Below are 27,079 nucleotides of genomic sequence, written 5' to 3' on the forward strand. Positions count from 1 at the left end.
GCATTTTTTGAGGAGTGTCTGTACTTCTTTTGTCATCCAGGGTTTCTGATTTAGAAACTACTGGATCCTCTTTGTGATAGTGACATTAGCACAGCTCTTGATGTAGAATAGAACAGCTTCTGTATATTCCCCCAAGTCTTGTTATTTAATCACATCCCAATCCGTCTGCGCAAAACAGTCCTGAATCTGAGAGAGAACACTCTCAGGCCAAGTATTTATGGTCTTTGTAACTGATTTTGTCCTTCTCCTGAGGGGTATGTATGCTGAAATGAGGAGCAATGAAAGATGATTTGAGTGACCTGAAAGGGGTGGGGGGGGTGTGGGGAGTGGTTTTATAAGCATGTTTTATATTTGTATACACATGATCAAGTGTATTTTCCCCTCTGGTGGAACACTTCACATACTGGGTGTAATTAAGAAGTACATTGTTTAAACATGCTTGATTAAAGTCACCAGCAATGATATGTGCTCCATTGGGATAAGCCTGCTGCTGTTTATTTATTTTAGTATAAAGGATGTTAAGAGCCATACAAATGTTTGTATGTGGTGGAATTTAAACAGCAGACACAATCACCCAAGTTGTCTCTATTGGTTAAAAGAATGGTCTGCAAATAATTCACAGAACTTCTAAGTCAGGGGAACAATGTCTGTCTATAACTCTGTTGTTGATACACCAGTCATTGTGCACATACATACATAAATCACCCCCCCTGTTTTTACCGGAACATAGCACACATGGAAATGGATGACACAAATGCTACAAAGTGGTGCCATTGTCAGACGAAAATGTGTGGAAAAAATGTAAAATTAATCAACTTCAAAAGGGAAGTTCCAAGCAACATTCTGAGTTGGACAATATTATATGAATTTAGTAATTTTAATACTATATTATACATATTTTGTTAATATAATTTTGATTTGTAAATAATATGACTATTCGGTAAACTAGTCTACTGTATGTCAATGTTAAAGTAGCTGTTCTGTTATTCGTCTTTTCTGTTTTCCATCAAGGTCTTGTCCCCAACCCCTGAGAGATAATAAATAATAAATAATAATAATAAATAATAATAATAATACATTTTATTTATATAGCGCCTTTTCCATGCTCAAGGCACTTACAGAATATAATAAAGAACGGCAGAATATACAGTATATAGCATTGTACAAACCAGATAAATAAATAAAGAAGATTAAGACAGTAAATTCTGAAAAAAAACAGACAACATAATTGATGGTCTAGCACACACATACAGGTTACATTGGCATCTTGACAGAGAAGTAAAGTGAGAGAAAGGTAATAAAGTCAAGTAGAGCTAAAAGCCTTCCTGAACAGATGAGTTTTGAGTTGTTTTTTAAAAGAATTCATGGAGTCAGCTGACCTGATTAATTTTGGTAGGTCATTCCAGAGTCTGGGCGCTATACAGCTGAAGGCCCTGTCACCCATAGAGTGTAGATTAGTGAGGGGCACAACAAGATTACCAGAATCAGAGGACCTTAGTGGGCAGGCAGGCACATAGTGATGGAGGAGGTCACTGATGTAGTTTGGTGCGAGGTTATTTAAAGCTTTGTAGGTTATTAGTAGGATTTTATATTCGATTCTGTAGGACACAGGGAGGCAGTGAAGATGGAGCAGGATGGGTGTGATGTGCTCGCTGCTGCTGGTTCGAGTAAGGACTCTTGCAGCTGAGTTTTGAATAAGCTGGAGATGTGATATAAGATTAGAAGGGACACCTGCCAGTAGGGAATTACAATAATCGATGCGGGATGTGATAAAAGCATGGACAAGTTTCTCAGCATTAGAGAAGGAATGGAAGGAGCGAACACGGGATATGTTACGGAGGTGAAAGTAAGAGAAAGTTTCTTAATGTGATTTATGTGTGCGGAATAAGTGAGGGAGGAATCAAAAATGACACCAAGATTTTTTACAGTAGAGGCAGGTCTGATGAGATCACTACCAAGATGGACTGGGAAGGAGCTCATTTTATTAAGTTGCATTTTAGTCCCAATTTGCAGGAGTTCAGTTTTATTGCAATTTAATTTTAAAGAGTTCTGCTCCATCCAGGTTTTAATTTCACTAAGGCAGGTTGTGAGCTGAGAAAGCTCTGATGAAGTTCCACTTTTAACATTGAAGTAGAGCTGAGTATCATCTGCATAAAAATGATAACCCAATCCATAACTACGGATAATATGGCCAAGGGGAAGCATATAAATACAGAAAAGCAGAGGACCAAGGACAGAGGCCTGAGGGACTCCTTGTGTGACTGGCATGGAGTTGGATCTGCTGTTGCCAAGACTAACAAACTCTTGCCTATCAGTCAGATAGGACTTGAACCACTGGAGGGCAGTGCCAGAGATACCCAGCATGTTCTCCATTCTGGACAGTAGGATGTCATGTCTGACTGTGTCAAATGCTGCACTGAGGTCTAACAGAATTAATATGCTGGTATGTCCAGAGTCTGCTGCCATAAGCAAATCATTGGTTACCCGTAGCAGAGCAGTTTCACAGCTGTGCCGCGCCCTGAAACCAGACTGAAAGGGTTCCATCAAATTATTAGAGGTTAGGTAATTGGTGAGTTGGGAAGCTACAACACGCTCAAGAACTTTTGACAGGAAAGGTAAGTGGGGAAATAGGCCGGAAATTGTTAAGATTGTCAGCATCAAGGCCAGACTTTTTAACATTGGGGTTACAGAAGCAATTTTAAAAGTGAGCGGCACGGAGCCAGTGTCAAGGGATGAGTTTATTATTGTTGTAACAGTCGGGATTATGGCATAAAGGCAGGATTTAAGTAGTGTGGTGGGGATGGGGTCCAGTACACAAGTAGTCGGCCTCATCTTACAAAGCAGGTTATTAACAAACGCAGAAGTGACTGGTGAGAACTTAGAGAAGGAGCTGGATGGAGTGGGAAAAACAGGGAGAGATATAAACAGATGATATATTTATGTTAGTTGAATTATTTAGATCTTTAATTTTGTTACGGAAAAAGTGGAGGAATTCCTCACAGACTTCAGTAGAAGAGGTAGTTGGACCAGATGTGGGTTCGAGTAGTTTATTAACTACAGAGAACAAAACCCTTGGGTTATCATGGCCACTTTCTATTATTCTGCCATAATGGGTGTTCTTGGCAGAAGTTAGTGCTTCTCTGTAAGCTCTTTGGTGGTCAGAGAAAGCCTGGATGTGCACAGGTGAGGCCAGTCTTACGTGACATTCTCTCAAGGCGTCGGCCAGCTGCTTTCATAGATCGCAATTCTGAGTTATACCAAGGAGCTGAGCGTTTAAAGGAAACCTCCTTATGTTTTAAAGGAGCTGTTTTATCTAATGCTGAGTGAAGGGCTGTGTTGTAGTGGTCAACAAAACTATCTAGTGTTGGTGGAATAGGTGCAGACAGTAAAAGATCAGAAATGGATCCAGAAAGGATAGAGGGACAGATATTTTTAAGGTTTCTGTAAGAAATTGTCGTTTACAGGTAAGAGGTGGGATAGGTAATGAGACAGTGAAAAATACTGCTTTATGGTCAGAGAGTCCCAAATCAGTGCTGTAAATGTTGGCAACAGATAGTCCAGAAGTGCAGATCAGGTCCAATATATGACCGCCAGAATGGGTTGGAAAATCAACATGTTGTGTCAAGTCAAAACAGTCCAGTAAGGACAGGAATTCATTTCTCAGTTTAGATGTGGGGGTGTCAATATGGATGTTGAAATCACCAAGAAGCATAATTCTCTGAGAGTAAGAACTTAGGTGGGTCAAAAGTTCAATCAGATCGGATAAGAAGGATGCATTGTATTTTGGGGGACGATAGAGAACAATGAGTGAGACAGGACCTGATTCCGTTATTAGTTTAAGAGCCAGGCACTCAAAGACAATGGACAGTCAATTGGGATTCTTTTAATGTTTAAGTCTTCTCTGATAATTACTGCCAGCCCGCCGCCTTGTCTTGAGCTGCCAGGCTCTGAGTGGAAAGTGAAACCAATTGAAGTCGCCTCTGTGAGAGACGCAAATTCGTTTGGTTTTTGTCAAGTCTCCGTTAAACACAGAATATCAAGTTTGGTGTCAGTGATGAGTTCTGACAGCACCAATGCTTTGCCATTAAGAGACCTCGAGTTAAACAGTGCAATATTACATAATGAGGCTTCTTTCTGCACAGAGCCGCAATCAGGGTTTATTTCCACATAATGCAAATTTGGCACACCGACAATTCTATTTCCAGGGTCATGAGAAGGACGGCGTATTCCTGAGCAAATGCTGCCGGTGGTCTCTTCATTCGCAACCCGGCGGTGGCGGCGACCTGACCCGCGATGTATATATTTCGGGCGCTGCAAAATACCGGCGTCCTTTAGGATGTTGCAGTCAGACCATTTGCTCTGGACAAACTGTTTAATAAGAAGGAGTTTGTCATGAGAGTATTTTAGCATGATACTGGGCAATACTTATCTGAATAGCAGTGGAGAAGCAGCACAGCACAGCGGAACCGGTAGGACAGGCGGGTGTGGTAGAGTAGGTGAGCGGCGATAGCAAAGCAGCAGAAAGTAAAGGTTTTACTGTACCTGCAAGAGTGAAAGGAAATGTCTATTAACTAATAGTGAGACCAGCTACTGCATGTTATATGGTTTGGAGATGGTAGCACTGATGTAAAGACAGGAGGCAGAACCGGAAGTGGCAGAGTTGAAGATGCTACGATTTTTACTTGGAGTAACTAGGGTAGACAGGATTCCAAATATATATAGTATATTAGAGGGACAACACTGGTACAACAGTTTGGTAACCAAGTGAGAGGGGTTAGATTGAGATGGTTTGAGCATGTGTAGAGGAGAGATGAGGAATACTTTGGAAAACGAATGTTGAGGCTAAAATCACCAGGCAAGAGGAAAACAGGAAGGCCAAAGAGGATGTTTGTGAATGTGGTGAAGGGAGGACATGAAGGCAGTCGGTGTGGCAGAAAATGATTTAAAAGACAGGGATAGATGGAGACAGATGATCTTCTGTGGTGACCCCTAAATGGGAGTAGCCAGAAGAAGGGGAGGGAGAGGGAACTAGACGATTCCAGGGTTGCAAGATATGAGCTATGTCTGAAGTGTTCAGAAATATGAAAGACATTGGTATAGTGGATTCCTGCAACTATTTTAAAACCAATTCTTCAATAAGAACCTGGAAACACAGACAGAAACTGGTTAAGGGCTTAACAAAAATGTTAAGTTTTTCTTCACTTAGAATAAATTAACAAGTACAGTGTTGTACTTTAGGGACCTTCAAAACTTAACTGGATGATATTTTTGCAAAATTTAGGCCATTGGATTAACGTGCTGTTCTAATATTTTCTTGTTCTTAACCTATTAACCTATTACACCTGTAGACTAATTTATTTTTCAATCCTAATTCTGAATCTTCCACTTATAATGTATTAAATATTTGTTAGCACAATATTCACAACACAGATGTCTTCCACCATTGCCACTTTCCTACCCAGTATTAAACAAATGTCTTTCTCATTCAGCAAGAATTAAGAATGAGTTCACCTCTGAACAGCTACTTACTGTTAATGGTAATACAGTACTTGAAAAGTACCAGAAATCATATAAATGTCTTATAGGGATAAAGTATTATTTTTTAATCTACCTATTTAGATCTATGCATAAGAAGAAACTTCTTTGCAATCCAACACTTAAACAGAAAAAGGCAAATAAAGCTGTTATCAGCAAAAACTAATATTACAGCAGAGTAAGGAGACTAAGGAGTACTTAGGAGTTACTATGTGCTTGAGCTCTGTCACATGTTCATTAATCAGGAGTAATCATTTCACAGGCTTATTCAGGATGGGTCATTTTTATGATTTGGAGATACACTGTGACACTGGTTACTAAGCACATATTTTGCCTTTCATCTCTAAAAGGTATAATTTTCATTAACAGGTCCCCCTTTTTAAACAGGATTATAGCACTTGCTCTGTTCAAGTGAGTATCGTTTTAAATAAAGACTTTCAGCTCATCTATCCCAAAGTACATGTCAGTAAAATAAGTCCAAATGTATATTTTGAGGTCTATTATGATTTTGCCAGGCAAACAGAATTTCTGATCTGAGAGAGCTTTGGGAATAGAACTGATAGGACCAACAAGTTCACGGTCCTTTGCCTTTCAAGGTGAATTTTTGACAAGGATAATGCACAGTGAAAAAAAACAAGATTGTAGTAACTGAAGAATAAATGAAGAGGTTGCAGTCTTCTGAAATCTTTTTGTATGTCTGACAGTTTCATTGTGACAGCATATCTGGAATATGTCTGTTTTATTCTGTGATGCTTGTTCCGCCTAACATTCATAACTTATGAACTTATTCTAGTAACCATTTTCATCTTAGGATGTATTTGGAGTACGTGTTGTGCAAACTTTTTTTTCCAGTTGAAAATATTTCTTGTGTCATATACTTAAACTGTCACTTGATAAATAATAGACAAATACCATACTGTATTTTAATGCATGTGTGCATGCTATTTTATAGGTTATTTATTTTCTAATAACATATTTGTTTGGAACTAACATCTTATCAGTTTAGCAAATAACATACAGTATTACATTTCCTCTAAATTACAAAGTGTGTGATTATTATTTACTTATTTGGCTGGCATCTTAATCCTAAGCAATTTACAACATTTGAGATACAATTGGTTAGATTTCTATTGTTATTCTAATTAGGCCACAGGTAGGTGAAGTAACTTGCTCATGGTAACAATTTTATTAGAGGGATCTGAATACGTAACCTCATGGTTTGAAGTCCAAAGTTCAAAGCCTTGAACAATGTTCCACACTGATTAAAAACTTTAATAAGTAAAATGAAGCCATAAGCATATGAATCCAGTAGATTATAAAATGTTTTTCATATCCTCACCTCATTATGAGATTTTATGTTTTACTTCTGTTTTCCTGTTACAAATGTGAGATATAAAATTACATAAATATAAATTATAGAAGCTTTATGTACCAAATCCTGTGATATCTATGCAAATAAGACAGGTACCAGTTAATAAAAATAATGTTTGGCAGATATTGATTATATGCTAAAAGAACTAGATAACATAAATGAAAGGTGGCTGAAGCTGATATTCAATTAAGCCAGTGATCTCACTAATGGAGGCAGTGAACTCTTACTGTTTGCCTGGATGTGCTTCTTTCAGTGCTTGTGTTCAGTAAATCAAAAACTAATCATTTGATTTACTGTGTGTCTGTATCTTTGTTATGTTATTTAAAAAAGCACAATAGTGGCAGAGTAGTTTAAAGGCTACAGTTTTCTTTTTTTTTTCTTATTGTAAAAAATAATTTAAAAATTATAAGCAAAATGAAAATTTATGAAAGTAAAGTTTAAAAATTTTGAGTGTTGCAGAGATTGTAAGGTCATGCTTTTTATGAAATACTATAAAATGTAAAAGGCTGAAGAGAAGACATGAATGATAAGATTATTAATATACATGAGAAAATCACTGCAGTTTTATCATTGTGCATAGTATTTGGACATTATCAGAAAAGCATACAGCCACATGAAAAAGTACATAATTTTTTTTTAACGTGGAATTATAAATATTTGATTTTTATGTAAACTGTATCATTGTAGGTAAAGACAATGTAAATTAAAAGAGCTCTTTGAGGCCTTTAGAGATAAGGTTATAAATGCCTATAATTCTGAGAAGAAATTTAAAAGGATCTCCCAGCAATTGGAAATCTGCCATTTCATTCTAAGGAAGATTACATAAGAGTGAATAAGATTTCAAACAACTGCCAGTTTTTCCAGGCCAGGCCTCTACAGCAAATTCAGCCTCAAAGTAGAATACAAGATACTAAGAGAAGGCTCTAAGAACTCTAGAATTTCATCATTGGACCTGCAAGTAGCTCCTGCTACATTGCTAGCATATAGGTGCTTTCCCACTGCAAGAACTTTTTTCAGGAACCAGGGACTTTTTTGAATTATATCATAAGTATAATTGAACATATGCAAGGAAACATAAAAATAAAGGAAATATGTATTAAAAGCAGAAGCCTTAGGTGGTGAGTGAAATCTGGAAAAAACAACTTAGATATATATATGTAGCCAATATGTAGATTCTAGTTTCAAAAGATATTTTAATAAGATATTGAGAAACTCAACTAATATGCTTAAAGGACTAGATAACCTCTAGTCATATATAAAATTCCCTATGCCCCTATGATGTCAATCAATACGCAGTTCACATTTGCGAGGGGTAATTGGCAGATGTCATAATAGACTTCATAAATGCAGCTGCAACTCTTTAATCTGTTGGTTTATGGGCATTAACTTTTTATTCAAAGGACTGCTGCATCTCTGTATTTACTGAAAATTACTGACATGGGTATTTTGACCTCATTCATTGGGTATTTCCTTGGTCTTAGGGTGGCTCTGGGTGATCCAAATTGACAGGTACGACAGCCTGTTTTCAACCACTGTTGTATTAGCATGTTGGTGTATTTGTAGAGCCAGCAAGTGCCGCTATCCAACAGACCTCTCACCAAAACTCAGTAAAACTGGTAATTCTGCCCCCTTTAAATGCACATAATAGTTCACACACCTAGTGAATGCAAATGATATCAAACAGTAGTCTAGTAGTGCGATGTTTGATGGTATATTGGGTAATGCTGCTTCCTCATAGATTCAAGGGTCTGGAATTTTGTATATACTCCCTGTCTTAGCATATGATTTTTTTAGGCTAATGGCTACATGCAATCCTGAAATTCAACAGTGGCTAATTTAAGAATGGATGGATGGAACTGTGTAATACTTAATATTGTTGCAAGCTGGGGGTACATTTTTCACCACTGGACTTGGTGTGACGATGCGGGTTTGACTCCATGCTCCCATCTGTTGTCCGGGAGCCCTTGAACCAGTCACCGTCGGTAATGCTACCGATGAGCTAAGCAGTGAGGCAACAACATAGCAAGGGGATGATGAAAAAGTGCAAAGTACTTTTATTTAAAACAATAGAACAAAACAGTGTTCAAATAAGGTGCAGTAATTCTTCTTTAAATAACTAATCCATAAAACACATGTGGAGGTTTAAAAATCAATAAATAGAACAAAATAATAATCCTTTAAAAGACGATGAGGTTAAAACGTTGGAAGCAATCTCTTCTAAACACAAAGCCTGGTGTGTTCATCTTACTAGTGACTCCCCTGCTTCTCCCTATCAGGCTTTGCAGCAAGGGGAGCCACTCTACCTGCAGCTGACCTTCTTTCTCACATTCGCACAGGTCTGGAGGTCTTCCGATCCCTGGCTTAAGCTCGTGCACTCATCCCAGACCCGAGACTTAGCTTCTCTCCAATGGCCAGGACTCTCACGCTAAAGATTATCTTCCCAAGTCTCCCGACTCCCGCTGTCTTCCACGGCGAGTCACCTCCCTCGCTAATCACTCCCGCTCTTCTCAAAATGCTCAGTGGGAGTGACTACAATCAGCTACCCTTGGTGTTAGATAAACACCTTGCTAGGGCCCACAGTCCAGCTGCACTCGACCCTGCTCTCGCTCGTTCGCTCGATCTTCTTCACTCTCTCTCTCACACCGGCTTTCTCCTCACTTCCTTCCAGCAACCTCTGTCTCTTTCTGTTTCCGTTCATCTCCCCTTCTAGACGGCTCGCGCTTCTATACATGAAGGGGAACATAATAGTCGAGGCAATCTCACCTGTGCACTTAGGTGAGAAACGCCCACACCACAAACTCCTCAGGAACCGTGTCGGCCACACACTACCACGCCCCCTCGCTAAGCCGTGAGCGCGGTGATTATTTATTTAAAACTGGCCTTTGCTAAGAGCTGTGGACCCACAATACCACACTTGGGTATAGGTGTAGAAGGAAATGAACTGTAAATTTGTGCTAAAATATTTTTTTTTAACCTAGGATGGGTCTAATACAATTTATGGGCTGTGAAAGGAGAAATTTAAACTTTGGACACCTTCTTATACAATGATATCATTGTGTAATGCCATCGTTGCTATTATTAGTTGTAGTGCTGGGCGGTATACCGGTTCATACCGAAAACAGTTTTTTATTTTTTTATGATATGGATTTTTCTTATACCGCAACACTGGTTTAAATTGCCTAAACAACGTTCGGAACGTGGCGCAGCGGGAAACTGTTCAAGTGGGGACCTTTTTCACTGCTACACCGCTAAACACAGATTTGTTGCACTAGGGCTCTTCTTCACTGCTACACCACCAAATAGTGGGCGGTAGCATAGGTATGCCGCGTGGTGAAAATGGACAGAGAGCATTCCGAACTGAACTAAAAGTAAAGTTGTACATGATGAACAGAAGAACTTTTGCCGAAAAAAAAGAGTCACGTCCGTCGCCTGGAGATACTTTAGTTTTAAAAGGTCAGATGTGTAAATACTGTTTCTATACTACTGGATAATACTGCACCAGAAAAACATGCAAATGCAAGGCAGGCACGCCGCCGTGCCCACCATATGATTAATGCATGCTTTAATGCATTTCATCATGAAAATGATATCAAGTATTTATCTTAGCATTCTAAATTTTTCAGAAAGCAGGAATATCATGAAGTGAATGGATTCTGTATGGTGAACGCTGTCTTCTCTTAGTGCGGAGGAAGTCAGTTTAAGAAGCGTAGGGATTAACCACTGGGTCGGGGAATGTAACACAAAGCATTTAATGTGCTGCATTAATTATGACGGGGTTAATTAAGTAATTGATTAAACATTGATTTTAGGAAGAAGTTTAGTTTACGGCATTCTACTTTAATTATGAAGTAAACTATGAGAATAAAGTGGAAATGTCGACTTTATCTCAACATAAACGGCGAGAATAAAGTGGAAATGTTGACTTTGTTCTCGACATATAGTTTGTTTTTTTCTTCCCAGTATAGCTTAGCTTGGAGCAAGGTCCATATTAATGCAGTTTGCCTAAATGATGGTTCAGTTGGTAAAGATGTCATCACCAAGTTGCACTTGTTTTATTTTATTTTAATTTAGTGAATACTGTGTAATGCACTTGGGCTTGAAGTCTTGAAGTAATAGTGCAACTATCAGTAATAATACTATTATTTATTTTATTGTTATTTATTAGTTTAAATATTATGCAGTTTAATGATGATAAAGTTGTTTAAAAAGTCACTTTAACGTGTCAGTGGACAGAGATTGTTAACATTAACAGAAAGTGTAGTTGGTTTACAAAAAATATTTACTATTTATTCCTTTTTTAAGACATATTCGGTGCAATACAATTTTTGACAAGCACTTCTGTATATTTTACTAAGTCTAAATGCCTCTTTATATGGTTGAAAATATGTTGTCAAAATTATAGTTTGTTTTTCAAAATTTGTTCAATAAAAAGGTTCTATATTTTGACTGCATCTGTCATGCAATGTGATACCTTCTCCATTAGTGCCACCCCCTTGAAAACTATCACTTTATGGGGCCATGCAAAACTGTATTAATACTTGTGTGCACATTAAAATGTTTTTTTTTTTTGTACAATGTACAATACTCTTGACAGTGGAATAGGTTATTCTTAGCCAGTAATTGCAGTGGAAAATGTGGTTAACATCCACTCATGCATGGGGAAAAAAAAACGTCGAATACCGTGAAACCGGGATAATTTAGAAAAAATACCGTGATATAGAATTTTGGTCATACCGCCCACCCCTAATTAGTTGTTACTATAAAGTCAGTACAAGACAAATTGGTTTTAATAAATGTTTCAACAAATTAACTTGAAAATTGCTCCAGGGATGCTGTATAGTGGCTAACCCTGCAAAGGTCATGCAAAAAGACAATTTCCCCTCCGGGATTAATACAGTGTACCAAATATGTTAATCAATTCAGTAATTAAATTTTGCTAATACTTTTTTGCAAGGCAATCAACAAAATCAGGATACATACAGTTATAACATAAACAGTAAAATATTGTTAACTTAACAATAAAGCCAAACATTTAGTGGAATAGCTACTGTGCAATAAGTCAAAGATAATTTAGTGAGAATCATTTCTTATGCCATTTAAGTGGTGGTGTTTTATGTTGATTGTTAAGCAAGTGCTTATGTTTTAGTTGCAGTAACATACTGTAAGTACAAGAGGCAATCAAATGTTCATTTTACTGAGATTCAGTGAATCCAGTGTATGCAAGTACAGTATGAACATAGTTGATAAATGTCCATTATATTGTAAAGATGGTATCTTTTCTCATTTTGTCCTTGAAACTCTTCATCTTTTGCACACTATGTTATTAAAAAAAAACTTGAAGTATAAAAAATTCAATTGTATACATTTATAAAACTTGCGGGGTGAAATTGTTGAACTTACTAAAGTAATGTCTCAATGCAGCAGAGAGACAAAATGATAGTGATTTAAACCTGAGCTTGAGGAAAAAAACAGAAATTGGAATACACTTCTGTTATATGCTTAGGTACATCTGTGGTTTAAAAGCACTACAAATAAGGCATGTCATTTCAGTGCTGTGAACAGCATGTTATTTATTACAGTAACCTTGTGCTGCTAATCAAATAGAATAAGCCATCACAGTATTTCACCCCTTCCATTTAAAATAAAAATCATGTAGAAACAGCAAGTGCTCTCTTTCTATAACAGAAACAGCTTTCCATATGATAGGAAATATTTAAACTTTAGATGCTGTTATTTCTTGTAAACCTCATTTATTTATTTATTTTTTTGCAATGATCTGATAAAATTCTGTTTGACAAATAACCATTTTCTAATGCATATCAACTTTTAAAGTATTAATAGTTGACAAGTTAAACTATTTGTACTAATCAGCCTTCAGTAATTAACATTGCATTTGGCATAATTACATATATGAGAAAGGACTGCCACATGCCAAAACATATAGCATTTTACAGAATTTTTTTTTTTTTAATGTAATTTAATTTAAACCAAGTACATTGCAATTTAGCAATCTACTTTATTATTTTGTTAAATCTGCATCCATTCTTTTCCTAAACCCACAAACAAAAGGCACACAATGTGCACAGTCCAACTGTAAGAAGTGAAGAAATAAATTTTGAGAGCCTTTCACGGTATATCAAAGTACAATCAAGAAATAATCAATTAATAAATAAAAATTATGTTAACTTTCCCAATCTAAGTTTTCTTTTCCAGAGTTTAGTACAAAAAATGAGATAACAGTGGAAGGGATGTCAACCTATTAGAAGACATATTGGAGAAATTCACATTTACTAATACTGGGTTCATGGATAGTCCCAGCTTTAAAAATAAGATTAGTGATTGATTTATTATTTAAGTGTTATTTATAGGTTACTGTATATTAAAAGTACTACAGCCATGTCTAATTATTAATATGCAAAGTGTAAAATGATTTTGACTTCTGCTAAATTTTTTTTTTTGTCTTTTAAGGATGGTCACTAATGAACCAAAAAGACACATTACTGACCCCTAATAATGTTTCTTACATTTCATATACATTAATTTGCCACTTTATCAGTTACACTTTCTTGCTATCATAAATGGTTTTGTGGACAGAGACACCTTTTTAGTGAGAGAGATATGAGGAGAATAGCCGAGCTTATTAAGTCTTCACACTCTGAAATAAGTCTTTATAACAGTGGTGTGAAGAAAAGCATCTATGAATGCACAATGTCTCAGTCCTTGAAGCGGATGAGCCACATCAGTAGAAGACCACCGAAGATCACTCTCCTGTCATCTAAGAAGTGCAAGATTAGTTTAAGGCATGGGTAGATATACAACCCCAAATCCAAAAAAGTTGGGACACTGTGTAAAATGTAAATAAAAACAGAATCTCAATCTCATAATCCCGTATTGTATTCACAATAGTACATAGAAATCATATCAAATGTTTAAACTGAGAAAATATACCATTTTAAGAAAAGAATAAGGTCATTATGAATTTAATAGCAGCAACACTGCATAGAATCCCCTCTTCTTTTAAAAAGTCTGTATATGTCTGGGAACTGAGGAGAACAGTCGGTGGGTGTTTGGGAGAGGAATGTCCCATTCTCGTCTGATAAAGGATTCTAGCTACTCAACATTTCTGAGTCGTCTTTGTCATACTTTTCGATTCATGATGTGCCAAACGTTTTTAATTGGTGAAAGGTCTGGACTGCAGGCAGGCCTGTTCAGCACTGGACTATTCTACTGTGAAGCCATGCTGTTGTAATAAATGCAGTATGCAGTTTAGCATTGTCTTGGTGAAATATGCAAGGCCTTCCCCTGAAAAAGAGGTCATATGGATGGGAGCATATGTTGCTCTAAAACCTGTATATACCTTTCTAGATGTGCAACATCTGATATGTGGACTAATGCACTCCCTTACCATCATATATACAGGCTTTTTAAATCAGTGCTGATAACAAGCGGATGGTCTGTTTAGGCAGAAGGAGACGGTGTCCATTTATTTCCAAAAAAAATTTAAATTTTTCTGACCACAGAACAGTTTTCCACTTTACCTCAGTTCATATTAAATGAGCTTGGCCCAGATAAGACAGTAGTGTTTCTGGATCATGTTCACCTATGGCTTCTTCTTTGCATGATAGAACTTTAACCTACATCTTTTGATGGCGAACTAATAATTTACATTTACAGTATATAGCACTTTTCTCACTACTCAAAGCACTGTCTACACAAGGAGGACACAGGAAGTGAACCCACAATCTCCTTACTGCAAAGCAGCAGCACTACCACTGTGCCACCTGAACTATGTTCACAGACAATGGTTTCTGGAAGTGTTCCTGATTCCATGCAGTGATTTCCATGTCAGAATCATGCCTGCTTTTAATGCAGTGCCAGAGATTTTCTGCCTTGTCCCTTGCGCAGAGATTTCTCCAGGTTCTTGGAATCTTTTGATGATATTATGTACTGTATATGATGAGATATTCAAACTCTTGACAATTTTATGTTGAGAAACATTATTCTGAATGTGTTCCACAATTTGTAGGCAGTTTTTTTGAAGATTTGTGAACTTCTTACCATCTTTACTTCTGAAAGCAACTTTATTTAAAATGTGAAAGCAAATACACACTGGTGTGCAACGTGTGCTAGTATTAATAGTTGAGCTCACTTGATTATGATTAAAAGATAAGTACAGTATTACCTAGAGTCCAGGGCTGTTCAACGAATTAAAACAGAAAGGGAGGATAGGAAGAAGCTGGGTCTTGTGCTATTTTTGGTTTGGCAGCATCAACATGAGCGAGTGTGAGAGACAGAAGCTGTACATTTATCAGTTCAAGACTGGTGGGTACTTGTTATCAAATCTATTTGAGAAGCAAAGCATTAACCCCTTGCCTGAATTTATTTACAATTATATAAAAAAAATAAATTTTTTGTGATTTTGCTGTCAAACAGATGCCAAATTAAGTGGAGATTGTTAATTTGAATATAGCACATACAATTGATATAAATTTAGCTATGATGCAAATTAGTGACATTAGGTATAAGTGGGCATAATAGTAATTAAACAAATTTTCCAATCTCAGGTATGTAGATTATTTTATTGATGCTGCTATTGATCAGTTCCTCCAGTCAAAAATCAAAATTACAAGTATTTTCCAAAATTCAGTAGACTGTCATGAACTTAACAAAACGTCACATAAGGAGAAACAGTCTTACTCATGGGATTCTCAAAAGCAGTTGTTGTTCTTGTTGAGACACAGGTGAACATTGCACTTGATTACAGTCTGGCCCTTACAATTTGGGCGTTTGCAGCGTTGCCATCCACTTTCAACCACTGGCCAGTGACTCACAGCATCTGAACAGACTTCCAGTGTTGGAATAGCCTTTGCTGGACCTTAATGTTTTTTCTTTTTGAAATCCCTTTCAACATCAGATGAAGGCCGCCCCCTCTTCTTCCTTGACATATCCTTGCCTTGCATGCAGAGTGACTGTGCAATTGATGTTCTAAAAGCAAGCAAATCCTTCTGCTTCTTTCTTGGAACATCCAGTGAATCACAATCACGTCAATACAACAACCAGCTGTTTACAAAGACCATATCAACAAAATGAAAAAAGAACCTATGATAGTACTTTTTTGAACTTATGTGGATGCGATAATATGCAAATTAGTGTGTCAAAAGCATCAACGCCGCCCATGAACTTGTTGTACAGGCTGATGATGTTTGGGCATTCTATAGACACTTTCTTTTTCGACTTTGTATCCCATCTTTCTACGTTAGAAACAGGCTGGGCACTGACAAAAGTGCTGGCAATGATCACCTTTCTATTTTCAAACCATTTGACTGCTCTTATTTCTACATTGACTACAACAACCTTTTTCTCTTCAAATGTCCCTCTTCCCTCCTTCTTCATATCAGTGTCTATGCTGAAATTACACCCTTGCAGGTGACTTTGCTGCACAGTCCCAAGGGCTGGTATCCCCTTGTTCGCAAGAGCAACAAACAAATCCAAGGAAGAAAACCAGTTGTCAAAATACAGCAAGTGATTGGGAGCACCTTGAATAAATTGTGCAAGCTTTAGCACAATGTTTCCACTTGCACCAATGTCAGGTTCTCCAGGTACAGGATCAATTTCCCCTGCAAATATGTCAAATGAATACACCAGGCCTTTTGTATCACAAAGCACAAAGATTTTGTATCCCCATTTGTATGGCTTCTTGGGGATATATTGCTTTAGACTAGATCTACCTTTGAATGGCACCATTTTCTCATCAATAGACAACATTTGATCTTGTGGGAGACCCTGAAAATTGGCCTGATTTTGAAAAGCTTATCGTAATTTCCATCATTGTTGGCTGGCATATTGCTGTTCTCATTGAAATGAATGAATTTTTTAATTTGTTCCCATCTGTCTCGGATATCACATTAGCCACCTGCGCTACTCGACATTCACTGGACCAGTACATTGTTGACCTTGGTAAATGTACAACAGTCATGTACACTACAGTGCCAATAAACTGCTCCAATTCATTTCGATCCAATTTGAGGGCACTATTTGGATTTTTTTTGCGTGTAATAAAGATTACTTAGTTCTACAATAGTATCCAAAAGATCAGCATCAAAAAATTCTTGGAAGTACTGAATGGGCAGTCTGATTTCATCAGCATCAGGAAGAGCAGCTTGCCAAATTGGAATGTCTTTTGCAGACTTCTGTTGTTGCACTGTTTTCCACACTACCTTTTGCTTTGATTTCCATGCAGTAGCAGCTGGTCGCCTTCATGCACCAGTAGCACTAGTGCTAGCAGGTGCATCATGATTGCTGTCAAAGTCTTCATCACTGCTGCTTTCGTTGTTAGTACTCTCATTACTGCTGCTTTCATCTCCAGAAGCATCAGCTGGTGATAATGGTGTAGGTCTGTAGTCTTCATCGCTATCCTCGCTGTCACTGAGACAGCTGTCGTCACTTGCAACTGGTGGAACCCTGATTTGAAGTCCACCAGCTCGTTTCCCATAGAAAGTTGATGCGTTCATTTAGTTCTGCCTCAAAATAAAGGGCAGAAATAGCATTTATATCCCAGTATGCTATTTTTACAGTAATTCTAGAAATTAACTAGGTTCAAAATCAAAACATTTGAAACCTATGCACAGGAATTGTAATTTTTATGATATTGCACCTAAATACAATATTATTCATATGCAGCTGTTATTGCGACAAAGCGAAAACACTGTATAACTTCCGAAATTTTTGTGACATGTAAGTCTATTCTGAAGTGTCAGCAGTAGAAGCAAACAATAAGCTTATATGTATTTTTATCTTAGCACAATTTACCTCAAATGTGGAGAATTTCTCGAAATAAGCAGCCAAAATCCACGTGCATGGCAAGGCCAACACTTCGCTTCCATCAGGCGGTTGTAGTTTCCACTACGACCGCTAGATAGGATGAGCAGCGCTTTCAATACAATCCTTGGAACGTATTGAATACACACCAACCGGCATTAGCGGGATACATGTGCCACCTCGACTGCATTCAGCCTGGAAGCTGTTTGATGCAAATTTTGGCAGATAACAGGCATATCTCTGTTAATTAAATTAACCATTAAATTAACTACATTAATCAGTAATACATTAATTATTTGATAAAAAACAAGTTTCAGTCTGAAAACTATATACAAATAAATTATACTTGTATCTACTGAAAATGTAAGAATTTTTAGTTTTGCCATTATATAGATTTTAGATCATACTACTCACTCCTACTCTTTTTATTTATTTTTGTCTTTATATTTATGTTCAGTTTGTATATACTACTTTTTGTTTTTCTGTTTGCTATTTTGCATACAGCATACATAAGCTATGCTTCTGTTTTAACCCTCAGGCTCTGAACAATGGGGTCTATCAAAAATCATCAAGCAACAACTGAAACTAGTACAACTTCAACAGCTGTTTGATATTTTGATTGGTTGTTCTATATGTTCCCTTTGCAATATTATAAACTATTTCCTATTATGGTCCATGGACTTAAAGTTCATATACTTAACCTTTCTTCAGATGTTTCTGAACCGAATAAAAACAAATTGTATAATTGTATGTAATTAATCACAATTAATTACATCTAGCATTAAAATATAATAATAAATACATGAATCATAAAGTAAATACACACTGAATCACAAAATTAAAGTAGAATCAACACAAATGAATTAAAAAAAATAGTGGCATAGTTTAAATGTAAATAATAACCTGAAACATGAACTTTTAACAAAATACTGCTTGACCTAGTCCAACCTGAATTTGACAACCTTCTTAGAAGGTATTAAGAAAATAAGGCCATTGTATTAATTCTCAAACTGGCATAGTATATGAGACACAGGCGGTTCAAAGTAAAATTAAACAATCATAATGACTCTAGACTGTGAATGCACTGTTAAAGACTGATTTAATTGAAGGTATAAGCATCTCTTAAATGGGCATGCATTAAAACCTGTGTTAAAACTTTGCAAGCACAATCCTCAATTGTTGATCACCTTCAACAACTTGATAATTTACTCTACACAAGTATTTTTCAACTGGTGCATCGTGAGAGCTACCCAGGTGTGCCACGGAAGCAATAGTGTATTATCCCTGGGTCTAGACTTATGAAAGACATGCTCCTCAGGTAGTAGAGACCTGTCCAAGAAGCACAGAACTACCTGGAGAAGCCAGCATAAAAGCAGCTCTACAATCACCGTTTATAGTGGGATAGTGGGCATATAAGTTGCCAAGTAAGGCAGAGAAGGCACCATCTCTATGACTGGGAAAAAGGACAAAAACAGCTGGGAAATGTGTACAAAGTGCTCACTAAGTGCTGTGTCCATGAGTGCCAATCTCTGAGCTGCTTTTTTTTGCCAGTGTCTCTGGTGGTCCTAACCTTTTGGACAGTTCATCACATGTATGAGATTTCATATTTTTGTGGTTGGTAGAATCGTGGTGTGCCTTAGGATTTTTTGGGTTACTAAAAGTATGCTACCATAGAAAAAAAGATTGGAAAACACTGCTTTACACCATTGCTCCTGGCATGCAAAAAAAGTTTTCCATAGCTGCTGTCTCACTTAAAAATTGACACTATGCATTACTTGGATGGTTATTTTGCATTTATAGCATAAATTAGCAACAATACTACAAACTGGAATCATAAGGGATAATCATTATAGTTCTATTTGTAGAATTTTGTCATTATATTAGGGCAGTCAGCCCTGTAACCTACCTGGCATACTGGTGAGTTAAATACTAGAGGTACTGGAGACTTATTTTGGTTTTAGTGCCATTCTAAGATTACTTATTTTGTATTTATGTGATATGACATTGATTCAGTCTTCTTACAGAAACATGAAATGCAAAAAAAAAAAAAAAAAGTGAGGGTAGATAAAAGTCACTAAGGTATAAATTACAATTTCTCCAGGACTACCCTAAACCCTCCTTCCTACCCCCTTCTTTTAAAGGTAGTATGCAAATATGGTACTAGATGTGTATGTATTTTTTTAGGTTCACACTTAAATTTTATGAATTACTGTTTCATAATGTAAAAAAAAACCAATTACCCTAAGTTCTTGTCAATAAGCCGCGGCTTATCTAAGGAAAAAAGTTGTGAAAATGAAAAAATAGAATATCGGCTTATACATAAGTCCGGCTTATACATCCATTGCGGGGGTTGCGTTCCAGAGCCACCCGCGAAATAAGAATATCCGCGAAGTAGAAACCATATGTTTATATGGTTATTTTTATATTGTCATGCTTGGGTCACAGATTTGCGCAGAAACACAGGAGGTTGTAGAGAGACAGGAACGTTATTCAAACACTGCAAACAAACATTTGTCTCTTTTTCAAAAGTTTAAACTGTGCTCCATGACAAGACAGAGATGACAGTTCCGTCTCACAATTAAAAGAATGCAAACATATCTTCCTCTTCAAAGGAGTGAAGCAAACAAATCAATATGTCTGTTTGGCTTTTAAGTATGCGAAGCACCGCCGGCACAAAGCTGTTGAAGGCGGCAGCTCACACCCCCCTCCGTCAGGAGCAGACAAAGAGAGAGAGAGGGAGAGTTTGTTTTTCAGTCAAAAATCAATACGTGCCCTTCGAGCTTTTAAGTATGCGAAGCACTGTGCAGCATGTCTTTTCAGGAATCAGCTTTACAAAAGATAGCAACGTGAAGATAATCTTTCAGCATTTTTAGACGAGCGTCCGTATCGTCTAGGTGTGCAAACAGCCCCCCTGCTCAATCCCCATACGTCAGGATCACAGATAGTCAGCGCAAGATTGACAGAAAAGTAAGCAATCTAGCTTCTCAGCCATCTGCCAATAGCGTCCCTTGTATGAAATCAACTGGGCAAACCAACTGAGGAAGCATGTACCAGAAATTAAAAGACCCATTGTCCACAGAAATCCGCGATATATATTTAAATATGCTTACATATAAAATCACAATTTAAATGACCGCTACGCGCTCGTGTTGACTCGGCGACGCCCAGAGCAGAAAGAACGCGCTCCGGCCGCTCCAACCGCGCCATGCGGGGAGTGAGAGAGACGGCAATATCTCACATTCTCTCCCCCCTTAAAGAAATTAAATGGGCGCGAGTGAGACCACTGACCTCCCTCCCTTCTATTAGTTATAGTTTATAGTACGTTCGGCTTATCCATGAGTCCGGCTTATCTATGATACGATTTTATTTTAAAAATTCGTATGATTTTTGGTCTCCGGCTAATACATGAGTCCGGCTTATAGACAAGAACTTAGGGTACCTGGAAAAAGTCATCCAGACTGCCAGCCCTAAATGTGACAATATTTTTGTAACACATTAAACAGGCCATGTTAATCGCAAAAATTAATGTTTTAACTTTTCCAGGCCATATATATACATCTTTATATATGAAGAATTTATTAAGAAAAAAAAAATAGAAAAACTGAGCAAAACTAAGAAAACAGGATGTCCCTAAAAGGCAATTGAAGGTAAAAAAAAAGTCCTAATGTACACCCACAAAGTACAAGGAATTGAAGCACAGTTAATGAGACAGAACACAAATAGCAAATGATAAGAGAAACTAACAGAAATAACATAAAAAATTAAAATAACTCAAAATTAACAAAAACAGCAATACAATAAGTGACTATAAGCTAGAGAAAATGCTCTCTGTGACAGAACATATTTTTTGAAGAAGGCAGTTATTGAACATATTTAAAAAAAAATTTTATAATTCAAATAATATGTATATGTGGATTTGTGATTAAGCCTTTCTTTGTTGATTGTTTCCTTAAATGATTTTTAAATTATTTGTAAAATGGTTAGATTTATTTTACATTAATAATAATAATAATAATACATTACATTTACTGTATATAGCGCTTTTCTCAGTACTCAAAGCGCTATAGTGTAGTAATAGTTTTTATGAGTATATTGTTGCGCATTTTTGGGTTTTTGGACCTGCAGATCATGTTTATGTTGCTTTATTAAATTTTGACTTAGTTTTTAAAAGTGAGTTGTGGCATGCATCTTTTTTTTTTTTTTTTCTTTTTTTTTATACTATTTATGAGACGCTGTTGGAACCCAGCCATGGGGGGATTCACTGTGTTTCTTTAGTGCCATCCCAAGCCCGGATAAATGGGGACAGTTATGTCAGGAAGGGCATCCGGTGTACAATTTTGCCAGAACAATATGCAGAGAACAATTTGGATTTCGACACCGGATCGGTTGAGGCCTAGCTTAAAAACAGCCGCCAGCAGTACTGTTAGCCAACAGGCTACTGGGGAAAATTAGGTTACTGTTGGGGAAAAAGAGAAAGAAGAGAGGGAAGGCATGCCCAGATGCAGGAGAAGAGGAGGAAGGTTAGGAGAGTGGAAGAGGGGGTAGGAAGTTTGAATGTTGGTAGTATGACCAGTAAAAGAAAAGAGTTCGCCAATATGATGGAGTGAAGGAAGGTTGATATTTTGTGCATGCAAGAGACCAGATGGAAGGGGATTAAGGCCAGGTGTATTGGAGATGGGTTGAAATTTTTCTAGAATGGTGTGGATGGAGGGAGAAGTGTGGTAGGGTTTATCCTGAAGCAGTATGTCAAGGGTGTTTTGTAGGTGAAAAGAGTATTGGACAGAGTGATGATTATAAACCTGAAAATTGAGGGTGTGATGATGAATGTTATTAGTACATATGCCCCGCAATTGGGTGTACAGTGCATGAGAAAGAAGATTTCTGGAGTGAGTTGGATGAAGTGGTGAAGAGTGTACCCAAGGGAGACAGAGTGGTGATTGGAGCAGATTTCATTGGATATGTTGGTGAAGGGAACAGACGGGATGAGGAGATGATGGGTAGGTATGCTGTCAAGGATAAGAATGAAGAAGGTTAGATTGTAGTGGATTTTGCAAAAAAAAGGATGAATATGGCTTTGGGGAATAAGTATTTTAAGAAGAGGGAGAAACACAGGGTGACGTACAAGAATGGACGAAGATGCACAAAAGTCTATTATATCCTATGCAGAAGGGTCAGACAGAATGAGGCTGGAGATTCCAGAGTGGAGACAGGGAAAGTGTAGTTAGGCAGCATAGGATGGTGGTCTGTAGGATGATGTTGGAGATCAAGAAGAGGAAGAGAGTGCAGGCAGAGCCAAGGATCAAGTGGTAGAAGTTGAAAAAGGAAGACTGTAAGGTGGAGTTCAGGGAGAAGGTAAGCCGGGCATTAGGTGGCAGTGAAGAGTTGCCAGATAGCTGTGTAACTACAGCAGATTTGGTAAAGGAGACAGAAGGGTGTCTGGTGTGACATTTGGACAGAGGAAGGAGGACAAAGAAAAGAGAGCGAAGGTTGGATGCTGAGGAGATAGTGAACTATGGAGAGGAGAAAGTAAGGACCGCTATGAAGAATGGGAAGGCTGTTGGCCAAGATGCCATACCTGTGGTAGCATGGAGGTGTTTAGGAAAGATAGCAGAGGAGTTTTTAACCAGATTGGTTAATAATATCTTGGAAAGTGAGAGGATGCCTGAGGAGTAGTAGTGGACTGGTGCAGATTTTTAAGAATAAGGGTAATGTGCAGAACTGTAGTAACAACAGAGGGATAAAACTGATCACCCACAGCATGATGTTACAGGAAAGAGTAGTGGAAGCTAGGTTAAGAACAGAGGTAATGATTAGTGAGCAGAAATATGGTTTAATGGCAGGAAAGATCACTACAGTTGCAATGTTTGCTCTGAGGGTGTTGATGGAGGAGTATAGGGAAGGCCAAAAGGAGTTGCATTATGTCATTGTGCACAGCATATGAAAACATATAACAGGGTGCCTAGAGGGGAGTTGTGGTACTGTATAAGGAAGTCAGAAGTGACAGATAAATAAGAGTGGTGCAGGATATGTACAAGGGATGTGTGACAGGGGTGAGGTCTGAGGAGTGACAAATGGGTTTAATGTGGAGGTGGGATTACAGCAGGGATCGGCTCTGAGCCCTTTCTTATTTGCATTGGTGATAGACAAGTTGACAGAGGAGATTAGAAAGGAGTCCTCATGGACTATGATGTTTGCTGATGATATTGTGATCTATAGTGAGAGTAGGGTGCAGGTTGAGGAGACCCTGGAGAGGTGGAGATATGCTCAAGAGAGGAGTGGAATGAAGGTCAGTAGGAACAAGACAGAATACATGTGTGTGAATGAGAAGGAGATCAGTGGAATGGTGAGGATACAGGGAGTAGAGCTGGAAAAGGTGGATGAGTTTAAATACTTGGGATCAACAGTACAGAGTAACGGGAATTGTGGAAGAGAGTTGAAGAAGAGAGTGCAGGCAAGGAGGTGAAGAGTGTCAGGAATTATTTGTGACACAGAGTTACCGGCAAGAGTGAAAGGGATGGTCTACAAGACGGTTGTGAGACCAGCAGTGTTATATGGGTTGGAGACAGTGGCACTGACAAAAAGACAGGAGACTGAGCTGGAGGTGGCAGAATTAAAGATGTTAAGGTTTGCATTGGGTATGATGAGGATGGACAAGATAAGGAATGAGTGCATTATAGGGTCAGCTCAGGTTGGATGGTTCAAAGTCAAAGCCAGAGAGGTGAGACGGTGTTGGACATGTGCAGAGGATAGATGCTAGGTATACTGGGAGAAGGATGCTAAGGATGTAGCTGCCAGACAAGAGGAAAAGAGGAAGGCCTAAGAGAAGGTTTATGGATGTGGTGAGAGAGGACATGTGGGTGGTGGGTGTGACAATACAAGATGAAGAGGACAGGAAGATATGGAAACAGATGATCAGCTGTGGCGACCCTTTATGGGAACAGCCAAAAGAAGAAGAAGAAGATGCAACACTGTTGGAAATGTCATATGTTCAGGTTTGTCATGATAATGAAGGTGATATAAATTTGGCATGGTTACGGTATCCTTTATCCTTCACTGAGTAAATCAGCATTCTGTTCTCTGTAGTAAGCTACTGCTTCAAGAAGGCCCTAGTACTACCATGATTTCTTTTTGGTTTCTTGACTCATAATAATTCTCAGACATTTAATTTGTCCTTAACATTTAGATTAGCTAACATGAAATGCAATCCATTTTCAATTTACAGGTAAAATTTAGTTAGAACTAATATCGTTACAACAAACTTTTCATTACAACAGAGTATTTTTATGGTCCCGACAGTTTCGCCTTAAGACATAGTCTATAAAACTCTTGTTACTCCGAAATACATTTAGCAGATACTTTCATTACAACTAAGAGCCCAGAAGACCTTGAAATACCTGAATGAATCATCCATAGAGCAATTAGTTCTGTGGTCAAAGCTCAGTTGTGCACAACGATCCCCGAACATTGTAAATGTTTCTCTTTCTTCAAACTTTCCCCATACAGTTTTTTTTCTATGTTTGTTTTCTGTTTTTTTCAGTGATTCATTTTGCTTATTGCTCGTCAACATTTGAAAAACATTACCACACTGTTAGACATTTGTGCATATGTTTGTGTCTTTCATATAAAATAAATTAATCCACTACAGCTGATGTTGACCAATGAATTCACAGTTCTTGGTATCCTGCTGACACTAGACATTGCTCTTCAAGGAGTGTAAGTGTGACATCCCTTTCTGCTTTACCAATATACAGTAAACTGCTGTATTTAGATAACAGCTGAACATGAAATGATTAAAATTTTCTTGAAAAGAGCCTTTTAGCTTTGTGACTATACTGAGTAGGCAGAAGAAAACCCATCACAATGACTTGAATTCAAATATTATCCTTTTATTCATTTATGTGGTCTCTCGCTGAAAAATTTCATTTAAAAGAAATTTACAATTGAACACAAATGACAAATGCCTAGACTGAGCAGCAGGCATACTGAAGCTTTCAAAATATAAAATTTTATTAGTTAAAAAAAGCAGTGTAGACTACTCCAGAATGTCAGTGTGGTAATTATCGATGATGTATGTTATTATGAAAAGGCAGTTGGAAAACACAGTGAGAAAATACTGTATATGCTTAGTGTACTAATTATAAGGATTTCCATTAGCTGAGCTAGAAACCCTGATGGATCTAGAGAGACGGAAATGCTGCTACACCTTATTGGTGATCTTACAGAGGACACTAACAACTTGCACAAAAAATATTAAATACGTTAAAGCAATTAAAATGCACAAATGTGCTGCTAATTCAGCAAGATATTTTCACAGCAGCATGGAGAGAAATGGGAAAGCAGTGAGTGGCGTTAAGAACTTCTTGCAGTAACCTTTGCTAGTTTAAAAAAAAAAAAAAAACAACAGTTCATTATATTAGACTTATGTTTGTGCCTATGAGGATTTGCTTCACTTATCCGTCTTTGTAAAGACAGAAGTGAGTACCTGCATAGCACATTATCACCTAAGGGAAGCAAACAAACACTTCAGTGCTGAGAAGTAGACCTTGTGACTTAAAATCATTTATACAATGTGGAAAATGAAGAAACAAAGAGGAAATTAACTAACAAATTACTAGTAAATAGAATTTTAGAATTAAAGCATTAGAATAGGTAACAATCATACCATCTTCTTACTAAGAGTAAAAAGTTGTGCTCTCACAAAATACTTATTCACTTTGCTATGTCCACCTTGTCAATAGCCCCCACACCCACCAAAATCGCGTGAAGACCTGAATCTCTCCCTCACTGAAAAACTTATTCCTGTGTAAATGCATTTCTTCTGCATGCATTGCTCTGATTTTCCTTAAGTATATATTGAACAACTAGCAAAATACCCGCGCTTCGCAGCGGAGAAGTAGTGTGTTAAAGAGGTTATGAAAAAAAAAGGAAACATTTTAAAAATAACGTAACATGATTGTGAATGTAATTGTGTTGTCATTGTTATGAGTGTTGCTGTGTTTTATATATATAAAATACACACACACACATATAAACATATATATACATATACATATACACATATATATACATATCTACATATATATATATATATATATATATATATATATATATATATATATATACATGTACACATCCACATATCAAGATATATATATACACATATATACACACACACACGCTTTATGGGTGATGATTGTTTTACTCTTTTTATGTTTATTTTATTTATTGTAGAATCAACTCCTATCTGCGCACAGCAGGGCAGCCGTGGGCGGATGCGTATGGTGTATTCACTCCATGTTATCGTGCATTGCGCTGTCAGTGGTATTTTGATAAAAGAATTTGAACAACATATAA

General features: G+C 37.4%; 1 protein-coding gene across 1 annotated transcript in view; it reads right to left on the reverse strand.

Moving 5' to 3' along the window:
• The window catches only part of nalcn (sodium leak channel, non-selective), an 898,297-nt gene that overhangs the window by 408,203 nt on the left and 463,015 nt on the right, over positions 1–27,079 (reverse strand). The gene's annotated exons all lie outside the window — the stretch shown is intronic.

The sequence above is a fragment of the Erpetoichthys calabaricus genome, chromosome 4 (assembly GCF_900747795.2).
Source record: "Erpetoichthys calabaricus chromosome 4, fErpCal1.3, whole genome shotgun sequence".
In the NCBI taxonomy this organism is placed as follows: domain Eukaryota; kingdom Metazoa; phylum Chordata; class Cladistia; order Polypteriformes; family Polypteridae; genus Erpetoichthys; species Erpetoichthys calabaricus.